Source organism: Calliphora vicina, chromosome 3 (assembly GCF_958450345.1).
Source record: "Calliphora vicina chromosome 3, idCalVici1.1, whole genome shotgun sequence".
Classification (NCBI taxonomy): domain Eukaryota; kingdom Metazoa; phylum Arthropoda; class Insecta; order Diptera; family Calliphoridae; genus Calliphora; species Calliphora vicina.
In genome coordinates this window covers 80,666,446-80,678,884 of record NC_088782.1, presented here as the reverse complement: position 1 = coordinate 80,678,884, position 12,439 = coordinate 80,666,446, and the positions used below count along the sequence as shown (strand labels likewise).

Here is a 12,439-nt window from a genome sequence, read left to right as displayed (position 1 = left end):
AAAAAAACTACAGGGGCCAAAACGTCGCTCTCATGATCGAATGATTTTGGTCGAAGTTTTATTTTTTGAGATCGCAGCTTTCGTTATCGACTAACATGTATCGAAATTGCGACATTCGATAACGAGTAATCTATCGTATACCTTCTCTCGAAATGTCATTCGATAGGTAAAGACCTGTCGTAAACATACACATATGTTTTTTATAAACAAAATACAAGTTGCATTTTGTATTGTTGCGAATATTTTGTGTTTTTAGTTGTATAAATAAATAAAAATGTAAGTATATATACATATTAAACGTTTTTCAACAGTACAAACAATTAATTTGTTCTTTAGGACAAATATAAATAAGATCAACGGCAAACAGAAGGAACTCATGGCTCAATTTATGATGGACCACCCCAACTTGGCAAAAAACTTAATTCCAAATTGTGGGCAAGGTAAGACTGTGTCAAAAAGGTTATGTCATGATCTCGCAGACCGATTGAACTCGTATGGTCCACCATTGAAAAATGTGTCAATGTGTCGAAAAGTATGTTTACATTTTTTCTTATATATCGATTTAAGTAAATTTAAATTATTTTTAAATATTTAGGTGTATGCAGACCAAAAACACAACGCTAAAAAGAAACTTTCCCTTAACAAGCTTTCTAAGAAAAAAAACCGGTGGTGGACCGTACCAGGAATTGTTATTATCTGCATCAGAAGAACAAATTGTTCAGGCTGCAGGAATTGAAGCTGCTGTTGAAGGCTCCTCTACCATTAAATCATTTGGTAAACTTAAAAATATAAATGAAACTATTTCTAATGAGGAACAAAGTTTTAATGCTTTATTGGAAGATGAGGACAGTACGGAATCAGAAGATATGGAAAAGCAAACGCCAGAAATAAAGAAAGGAAATTCTAAGGCTGAAACAAAATTAAATCTTTTAAAGTCGAACCTTTTCAATACTGAGAAATATCACTTTGATTTGAATTCAAAACTAGATCGTTTAATAGAAATGAAAGAGAAATCGCTCAAACTTAAAGAGGAAGAGCATTCCGCTAATATGGCAATCAGGGATGGTAAATGATTTTTTCTTTCGGTATCAAAATATTTTACTGATAGTACTTTTTTGAACCCCAGGGTACTAAAACAATTTTTTTTTAATATTTATTAACAACAAAACAACAAGAAAAACGTATATCAATTCATTTAAAGCATAGAAATAATAATAACTTAAAATTTTATTCAGTTATGTTTAATTACAATTATAACATTTTTGTTTATGAAATATTCTTTTATAATTCATATAGACATATTTTATAAAAACAAAAATTATATAAATAACATAAAACAAATTGAGATCATAAGTAGTTGTAAATGTTAAATACAAATATACAATTTTTATGTATTTTTGGATAATAATTTGTTGCAATCATTTAAATTGAAACAGCAAGTATTTGAAGATTTAAGTAAATCTTTGGTTTGAATAAGATTAGACAATGTTTTGCAATGAAGTTTGTTCCTTTCTTTTGTTTTTATAATGTTTTGAATTGAAAATACTCTTTCGACATTAGCCGATGAATGAGGTATAGACAAAATTCCAGTCATAATTCTAGAAATGTCAGAAAACATTAATTTTAACCTTTCAACGATAAGTTTATTAAATTCATTTTGATTTTCTTGCGAAAACAATAAAGCAATTGTTTTATTTTAGTTTTTTCTTTACACACTACAGTTTGTGTCGGCAAGAATCCACCCTACCAATTGTAGTAAGGAAATGTAAGAAAAAATAAAATCACTGCTTATTGTTGGTGTTTTGTTTAAGCTTTGATATTTTTACAAATAAAGCTTGAGTGTCTGTAATTCTCAATCACTCTATGGTTTTATTTGTATATCTTTAGTTTTTCTAAAGCCTTTTAGGAAAAGGTTTCCTGATGATCTGGCCTAAGCAACCAGTGAAATGCGCATAGGAACTAGCTTATCCCCCAACAATAAATTTCAGTGAATTTATCAATAAAATTGGGAATTTAGCATAAAAACAATTCTACTAAAATATTAATTCATTTAATTCGTTTGTTAGTCGCGATACCTTTGCCAAAAATTACGTACATACATACATATATTTTCATTAGCTAAATGTTTAATTTCAATTATATCAGCCAATGCTCTATATTGAGTGTTAATTGACTCAAATGAGTTTTTTTCGTTTGGAAACATTTTCATTAAAAACGGAATAATACTATTAGTTTTTCCACTCAAAACATTTTCTGGAGAAAATTTGTTAAACTAGACCAAAATATCGCCATCGAAATCTAAACGTTCTATTAAATTTTGACAAAACTTTTTATAACATTTTTTGCAGTTTTCTCTGAAATTATTTACAATGTCGGTATCAATATGATTTGCGCGTATCAAATGAGTCTCAGGAGTACCACGGTACTCTTGAACATCAAATAGTATCAAAAAAAGTACGATGGTATCAATTTTGCCAACCCTGATGGCAATTAAAAACGTTGACCTCCAAATAAAAACTATTGAACTTGAAATGCTAAAAAAGAAGCAGGGATAATTTCAGATAAATTGTGACTGATGCATTTATATCAATATTATTTATCAAAAACAAGTACAAATAATTTTATTTTTTTTTAAATATAAGTTCTTCATAAGAATAGTTTTACAATGAATTTAATTTTTAATTTCATTCACATTCATATGTATGTACATTTTATAAAATAAGATAATTTTAGTTTTCCCTCAATGTTAATTTTATATGATCCCTTATTTTATTTCCAATTTTTGTTAGGTTAGATTCATTTTCAAATCCAAAATTTTGTTGAATGGGTTCAGCAGCTGTCACATTTGTGTACCTAGGTACTTTAAAATGTATACAGACGTTGTGTACAGACCGAAAGAGGCTATTTTTTCTGGGCTGTAACGACTCCTTTTGTCATTGACGAGTATTTTCCAACGTCCTCTCAGAATACCAATTGTTCTTTCTATAATGCAACGGGCTTTTGAATGAACGTCATTAAAATTGGATTCCATAGAGCCTTCTAGAGGTTCTAGAGGATACCCGGAGTCGCCTGTAATGTTTAATTAAATTTCTTATTGAAAAGGACTGCAGTAATAACATAAATTATTTGCTATTAATTTTACCCAAGAGCCAAACATTTTTGGATGTATTGTTGTTAAAAAGCTCTTCCAAGAAACTTCTTTCATCCGAATGTTTCCATACGAAGGAATCGAGGGCTGCTCCACCGTATTTGGAATTGATTGCCAAAATGTTGTACTCATGATCACAAATCTAAAAATATATACTTTTTAAAAATTAATGTAATTTTTTGCTAAGAATATTAAAACTCACCACCATAGAGTTAAGGCTGTGGAATCCTTTTCGGTTAAAAAACATATGCTCATTACTGGATGGCCTCTGTAAACCAAAATGTATACCGTCTATAAAACCTATAACTATAAATGATAATATAAAACACTATTTCAACATTGAATCACTATTGCAAACCTCCAGGGATCTTATATTTTGTCATGAATGTATTCATGCACTCATATGAGTTTTGAAAATCAAAGTTAATAAATTCCGGACATAGTTTAGCCTCCAATTCTGTTATGCGTATATTTACGTACTTACACACTGTACTTTGGCACATGCCCACCAAATAATCATTTCCAACAATGTACTGGAAACTTCCGCCAGCTAAAAGCGATAGTGTGGCTGCCAGTTGAAGTTTTGGAGACACTGCAGTTGACATGTATGTTGATAAGTCGAGTTGAGACAACACAAAGTTGAAAGACTCCTTAGTCAGCCTAAATCGTTTCTGAAACCTAAAAATATACATAGATTTTTAAGAATAATTAATTTATTACTAATTTATTTCTTATATACGCATTATCGGACAATGACAGGGGATCACTTTTGCTTCGCATTATTCTTCTGGTACGCATAACATGATCGTCTTCTTCATCAGATGAAGATAAATAAAATAAATACAAGGGATCCATTTTCTACAAAATATAAGTAATTTACATTAAAAAGCATTTAATTTTTAAAAATTTTACATTTACTTACCATTGTTAATTCATATATTTTGTTTACATTTTATAAGAATCATATGTTTTTATTCTAGTACAATTCAAAAACTCTTTTACAATTTTAAAATAATTTCGATTCGAACACTATCGTATGCCGCGATCTGGTTATTCTATACCAGTCATGCCCAAGCCCTATACTCTTGGTACTCTTTTGTTTTTGTAATTGCTCTTAGCTATAGGCTGTGTGTTTTGTATACTCACTAGAGCACTAGCAATACAAATTACACAAACAACTTTGTCTTATTATTTTTTTCGTCGTTCTTCACTGTATACACGCATGTTAAAAGCAATAACACTTTCGTATGCTTTGCTGGTAAACATGGACGACTGTAGATTTTGTTTTTGTTTATCGTATGATATTTTAAAAATTTGTGTGTTGAAAGTGAGTTTTTTTTCTTTGTATGAATTGGTTTTAACAACAACAAATATTGAATAAAAAGTACCCAGCGGGAAAAAGAGGCAGTAAAGAGGCCTTCCTAAATGCCTCATTTTGCAGACACAAGGACTTGCAAAATCATTTTGCCGCATTGCAAAATCATTTCAATTTTACACGGCATGTCATTGCGAGCCAAGGCCTTGCATACTCGCTGCTATTAGAGGGCTGAGAGAAGGCCTACTTATGATGGGCTGTTGGCAGCCAACAAGCTCACTTGTTATTAGATGGGGATTCATAGGGCTTCTTGAACACCTTCTAAGAGCAGGCAGGGTGGAATGAGTTTCGGATCTTTTAGAATGTGTAAGTATGCCTTTTAGAAGGCCTACAAATTGAAGTCCTATCATTTTTTCCCGCTGGGTAGTTTTTCTTTAAATCCATTGGTGTTTACTCTTCCATAAGGAACTTGTGGGCACCCCTGTTCTATACGTTACGAAATTTCATTCCATACGAAAGCTTATTCAATCACGAGTGCGACGTTTTGGCCCCAGATAAAAAATAGACAAAGAAAAAGCTAAGTAATGAAAAAAATAATAAATAAACATCTAAAACAGTGTTTAATGTTTTTAGATGTTTATCATACATCATAAAATTTTTGAAAAGTCTTTGACAAACACAAAAACTACTTATTTAACAAATATTTTTAACCAAATGTGAATTATATCAACTCATGTTAAAAACACGCATGCAAACGAAATTGTGAGTAAGATGCACATGATAACAACAAAAACGCTCATTTACTTGCTAGTGTTGTTATTTTATCCCAAGTGTTGTATTAAAATAAAAATCAAACAAAAACATTAATAGAATCTATAAAAATATTTATAGAAAATAAAATTAGTTTCAGAAAATATTTTAGCAATAATTCTTTCTGTGTATATAGTTTTTGGAAAAATTAAGTGGAATGCATCAGGTCATGATAGGATGTCGTTGAAATTCTTAAAAATTATTCTTCCATTTCTTTCTTCCCATATACTTCATTTAGTTCACACAATCATTACTACATCGGTATTTCCCGAAGAATGTAAAATGGCTAGAGTAGTTCTTATAAGGAAAGAAGGCGATTCTGTTTCTTTTAATAATTTGCGTCTGATATCTGTCCGATTCTGTATAAGTTGTTGAACATATTTTTATGAATCAAATGTTGCTTCATCTTGATGGTAACTCATTATTACATTAATTTTTTTTTTGTTTTTCATTTGGGAATACGTCACCATGTAACTCCCTTTGTGGACAGATTTCTTCGATGTTCATTTCATAATTATGTAGCTATAATGTTATTAATATTTTTCTACAAGATTTTTGTAAACGGTATCCCTGATTATATAGTAGACAACTTTCATTTGATAAATTCTGATGGGAACCCTCAATTTTTATATCCACTTTTTCATTCCGCAATATTTGAAAGATCATTCCAGATAAGATTATAAAGAATATGGAATACACTACCTAGGGATCTAAGATATTTCTCATTTTCGCCTTATGCCTTATGCCTTTCGAAGGAAACTAATGAATTATGTAGTTACACATGATTTATAATTTTTTCTTCTTCTCTTTAACTATACCTCAAATTTTAAAAGATATGCACTTTCATGCATTTTAATTTTTGTTTTATTATTTATCTTAATGATTTTTAAAAAAACTGATAAATATATTTTTTTTATAAATTTGAATTGGATAATCGGATCGACTTGATATCCTAGCCAAAACTGTTTTCCGCAGTTGTCCCAAGTTTGGTTAGGATAGGATCACCCGTTTGGAAGATAAAGCCCATTTACAAAGTTGCATCCTTACGTCAACATCATACATACCTCGGTATTCATAGTAAAACGCATGCAAATATAATGATAACATTGAAAAGTATAGTATTTTTTCAACGTTTTTACCCACCCTACTCCACAGCGGGTCCAAATATATACCGATTTTCTCCATTTTTCTTTTATTGGACTAACAACAAATGTATTTTTAAACAAAAAAAAGTGTTATTTAAAAATCGTGACGGACTCCAAAGTTATATGTACTTGAATTTAAAAAAATTAAAAACGCGATTTTTCTCTAGTTTAGGGGAAAATTACCTTTTTTATTTTTAAGTTATCTAAAAAATTTCAAAGATAATGGCCCATAATCATACTCAAAATAAAGTACATTTTAAGAGAATTAAACTCGACTTTACTTAAGAGTGGACTTTAGGTCCATCATAGACAAGTTAAAGTGTACTTCTGACGCCGAAGTCGACTCTAAATATAAAACTAGCTGAAGTTGTTTTTAACTCGTTTAACAACAGCATCAGCTGTTCTTCGCCGAGTAAAAAAGTTCGTCACAAAGTAAAAAATGTTTAAGTTACAAGATATTGGTAGAGATTTTGCAATTATTGAACAGATATCAATAAAATTAGTACCAAAATATCGTAATTATGATATTAATCTTATATTTTCCATTTTTCCACAACAAACAACTTTCTTTCTTTAGATGTCCCGGTTACTTTTATTGTTTACGTTTTTTTGATTTTTTTTAATTTTGTATGTCAGCTGTTCAGCGTTGCCACTTGTCTGTTTTTTGTTGTATATTGTATGAAAACATTTTCTACATTTGCGGTGGCACCCAGTTGAAGTCGGTTCAATTTAAAACATTCTTTAATTTTGACTATGTTTGCAAATTAATAAAAAGCTGGTTTTTATTTTAAAGTTGTTTTTAAAAAGAACCGGCTTTAGTGTTTGACTATGATTATGGGCCAATGTATTAGGAATTTATACTTTTTGAAAAGCTAACTTCACACTAAATATTTTAAATGAAAAAAATTTCAATTCAAATTTTTTATTTTTTTTCTCCATTACCCCAATTGGGGGCATTTGGCTTCCACAAAGCATCTCCATCTTATACGAATTTTTGAAGTAGTTGTTTTTCGCGTATTTCCCATGTAGATTGCACTGTCCTTCCTAATTATTGGAGTATCGTGCGTCTCCATGTACGGATGTTGCCATTAAATCCATTGTTATAAACGGTTTACAGTTTAAACGGTTGTTGTAGCTAAGTAGATGATTGGTCTGCTGTAGCGGGTCTTCGGATACATGTATGATGTTGCCTGCCATAAGGTTTCAATCGATTCCCAGCAAAAAATAATGGAAGTGCATCTTTACATATGACATTTCAATCACATCTAAAGTTGCAAATGAATCTTTTCTACCTCTGAAGATGTGATTTTAAATATGGGTATTTGACACTGAATTATAAATATTTCGTTGATGTAATTGTTTCCTACATTTTTTGAATTTTATAAAATTTATTAAAACCTGTAAAAATTGGTATACAAAAAATTTTTACATTTTTTAATCATTAAAATTAATCAACCATTGTTTCATAAATTTTATAACTACATTGAAATCAATTCATAAATGCTCAATTACATCACTTTTTTTCTATTATTTATATTTCCATCCAAGATGCCAAAAAATATAGGTATCCACTACCTACATTAAAATAACACCTTAAAATCGAAATTTAATCGCATCGAAAGCATCGAATTTATTAAGTAAAAAGTTGTCAAAAATGAACAACATCCCTCCAATGACAAGCTAATGTAAAATTCATAGCTTTTTCACCAAAATTGGAAGTACATCAAGCATGCTATTTGTTGTGAAAATTCTGCATCTTCTTCCTCACCATGTTTCATTTTCGTTAATCGGTTGTTGAACCAGCTAAGTAGATGATTGGTCTGCTGTAGCTGGTCTAGGATAATGGTGCTACCATCTGTCGTTGCCTAGAAACAACCCCCTCTGTGTATTTGGTGTAGTGGTGGCGAACCTTGCTGATCTTTGATTCCTACCTTTTTTCTCCCAGGGGATGGCGGGGTGCCTGACCTTTTTCCATGATGTTATCCACTTTTCCAGGTGGAGGAGTGGTCAGGGGGCTTCTTGGATGGATTGTTTAGAGGGAGGTTGATTTAAAAAAAAAACTAGAAAACCATGATTTAAATTTGGTTTTGTAGGCAAGCACTACACCATGTCGCCACCAATAACGCCTATTTTTTATGTAAAATTCAAATTCTTTCGATATCAAAATAAAGTAAACTATTTTAGATGGCCAAATATGTTCTGAATTATTTTGTAAATGGTTCCGATAACCCCGCTCCTTGTGTGGATATTATAGCAAAAAACTAAAAAATCGTATTTTTGGGATTTTTTAAAACTATTTTGAGAATTACGGGATTCCTGATTATAAATTTCAAAATTTGTTTTTATTTTTCTATATCTAATAGAAAAGTCTATCGGCTATATGCATAAAAAAACCTTATTGTAGATTTAAAACACAACTTTGTTAACGAACACTTTAGCTTTAAAAACCATTTATAAAAGTATTGTATTCATAAACGTTTGTTAAAGGCACAATAACTAATGTACTGATTTTTGTCTAAGCTGGCAATGGTTCTCAGTTATTTTTTCCTTTTTCGTTATTAGTGTTGCTTGTCATTAGGATAAAATATTCGTTAATTCTCTTCTTTTTCATTGTTTATTTTTAGTAATAATACATTTTTGATGATAAAAACTAATTTTTAGGGAAAAAATCTATATTTGATTCTAGTAAATTTATATTAAGCTAAAATTTATTAATATACAAACGTTTTTATATATTTTATTACAATTATTATTAAAAGTATTCGAATGACGAATATTCTGTGATAAAATAAACATCACTATTTTATAATTTGTTTTATTAATTTATTTTTATTGTCATTTTGTTAAATTTTAACAACATTTTATGAATTTCTATGCGGAAACACATAGTTTTAATTCCGGAGTGGGTATATTCGATTGTGTGGACCTTCTTCCACAATGTTTACACATTTTATTACAACATTAAAAGTAAATGGCAATCAAACTCACTTGTGCACCTCATGTAGCTCACTGCCGGAGGAATATCAAACAAAATCATCTATATATATAAAAATGGATGTTTGTATGTGGGTATGTATGTGTGTATGTATGTATGTTCCGAATGAACTCAAAAACGGCTCAACCGATTTTGATGAAATTTTCAGGGAATCTTCAGAATAGCCTGGCGGGTAACACTGTAAAGTCAGATTTTTGATTTTCGGTCTGTGGGCGGAGGGGCGTGACATTATCAAATTTTTACATTATACCGCTGAAACCATCTATATATATACAAAACTTCTGCACCGATTTTGATGAAATTTTCAGGGAATGTTCAGAATAACCCAGCGCGTAGCACTGTAAAGTCAGATTTTTGATATTCGGTCTGTGGGCGGAGAGGTGTGTAAAAATCTAATTTTTACATTATACCGTTAATGCCATTATATATAAAAACAGATGTGTGTATGTATGCTCCATATGGACTCAAAAACGGCTGGACCGGTTTTGATAAAATTTTCACGGAATCTTCAGAAAAGCATAGCGTGTAACACCGTAAAGTCGTATAAATAAATACTTTTTTTATTTCCAACGTTCAAACAATGACAATTTTCATTTTGTTGCTTAACATCATTCTAAAAATTAATGATTTGGTGTAAGCGAAAAAAGGAATACATTTCAACGCATGTCCGGTACTATAGAAGTTATTTTATATTATCAATTTTGTTTACTCTTGCAAATTAGGTGCATTATTAAAAAATTTCCATATGAAATCTATTAAAAAAATAAAATTTTTAATAACTCTCCGCATATCACTTTTAATAAAAAATAACGGTTTTATTCAAATAAAATTTGTTTTCGAAAGGGCATCTACGTCTAGAGTCGCGGAAACGGGAAGAGAACGAGAATCACGGCTTCAGCAGTGCATCTTCATCGTGTGCTGCAGAAACACCTCAACAGCATATAGTTGTTCGCTCCCGAATGTCTCGATCAAGAGAAAGAATCGATTTAAAGTTGCCCGGATTTTATTATAATAAGTGTGATAACTACAGGAATCACAAGGATGTACTAATTGGCGCAATGAACAAACATTACTTACATTGCAGCATTTTGAAGTTCAATAAGGAATCCCCGGGAATGTGCTGTTCGAACGGTAAATTTATTCTGCGACCAGTTATTGAGCCGTCTGAGCTGCTACTAAGTTAAATTTCAGGCGCCAATCCTATTTCCAAACACTTCCTTCAAAATATCCAAAAGTACAACACATGCTTTCAAATGACGTCGGCTTCATGCCCACCTTTAAAGTTAAAGGCGAAATATACCATAGATTTGGATCATTGCTCACGCTTCCCTATGACGATATGAAAAATTCCCATTGATCCCTCCACAAATGAGATTTCATTTCCGGACTTCTGCCAAATGCAAATGAATATTCAAGACGTTGTCGACAAAGTACTCCCAAGTCTTACAACGAACTACAACAATTCGGATTGTCTGTGGGAACATGCAATTTTGGCACCAACAAATTATGATGTTAACAAGATCAATAAGCAAATACAATTGAAACTGCCTGGCAAAACAATAAAATACAAATAGATTGACACAGTAATGAATGAAGCACAAGCCGTCGATTATCCTACTGAATTTTTGAATTCATTGGATCACCGACTTTGTCCAAAACTGTATATTAAAATCGAGATGCAATATAAAACAGGTGTTTTCTAAGGGCCAGCAACGCGGACCGGGTTCAGCTAGTATACTATTAAAATGGAACTTATTCGCCAGCGGAGTGGAAATAGTGTTTAGCAATTGCAATAGTATCGTTTATTATTCCAAATTTATCTTTAAAATCCTCTTTTTTAAGATAAAAAGTAAAACGAATTCCTTAAAGTAGGTTTATAGTAGGGTCGAACCTACTTTAAAATTTATACACTTAACAATTGTTTATCAAAGGTATTTTAAGCTATCAATCGTTTATGAATACAACTTTATGGAAATTTTCCTATAATTGGTTTATAAACCTTTTGTAAATTTTTATGCATATCGTTGTATATATGTAACTGTAAAAAACTATTGATAAATAAAAAAATTATTTTAATTTTAAAAATTTGTATCTTTGCAAAAACTTTTTGTCATACCAACACAACCTCTTTTTCAAAAAACAATGACTAAATGTAAGAGTAAAACTGGTTATCATAAAATTTTTTAACCTTTTCTCTATTTCTAACTGTTGAGCTGAAAAGCTGGGCGAAGGGGGAAAGGGCTGGATGAATTGGAAGTTGTTCAAACTCTCTGAGCCGAAACAAAATTGTTTAGATTTTGTTACTCAGAACAATTGGACAAATGAATATGGAAAATAGAAAGAAATAAAACAAAATAATTAGGATATTTTCGAATTATTTATTCAATTGCTTGAAGGATGGATTCTTACCAAGTAGAAGAAGTAGGAGTAATACAGCGATGTGAACAGGTTAGAGTTAGTTTTGTATCTCTCGCGAAAATAAGTATTTACGACCCTTGACGTTTAATTTAGTACGTAATGACAAGTGGAATTATACTGCAACACATAGCATTCTGCATTAGTATATATTGAGGAAAATAGGAATTGCAGGGAAATTAGGAAAATCGCTAAGTGTTGTTTTTGGCGTAAACATTCCGCCCGCCTTGCAGTATACATGTAGGAAGAAAATAGAACAGTCGTAAATACTTTTTTTTGCTAGGAGAAAAGGAAATATGTATAAGCTTAAAAACTAATATTAGTAATTAAAAAAATTAGGAATACATTTCAAATGAATAAGAAATACAATATTTGAAATTTAATATAAATTCAAGGATAAATTCAAGTTAGTTTGTTTTCATTTTGCTTATTGTTACTACTAAAGTGCGTTGGAATGGAAAAACTAAATCAGAGTGCTTTGTGTCGTGATTTTCGGTAAATATTACGAGTTTCGTTAAATAGAAAATGAAAACGCAATATTAAATGAATGGGATAAAGGAATCGAAAAATATGAAATATAGTACGAATTTCACGGAGAAAATAGAAATTCA

The 12,439-nt window shown here is 30.7% G+C and overlaps 1 protein-coding gene and 1 pseudogene across 1 annotated transcript in view; one reads left to right on the top strand and one right to left on the bottom strand.

The window, feature by feature from the left end:
• The window catches only part of Ptp69D (Protein tyrosine phosphatase 69D), a 378,030-nt gene that overhangs the window by 259,968 nt on the left and 105,623 nt on the right, over positions 1–12,439 (top strand). The window lies entirely within an intron of this gene.
• LOC135953784 (putative nuclease HARBI1) lies at positions 2,730–3,753 on the bottom strand (annotated as a pseudogene).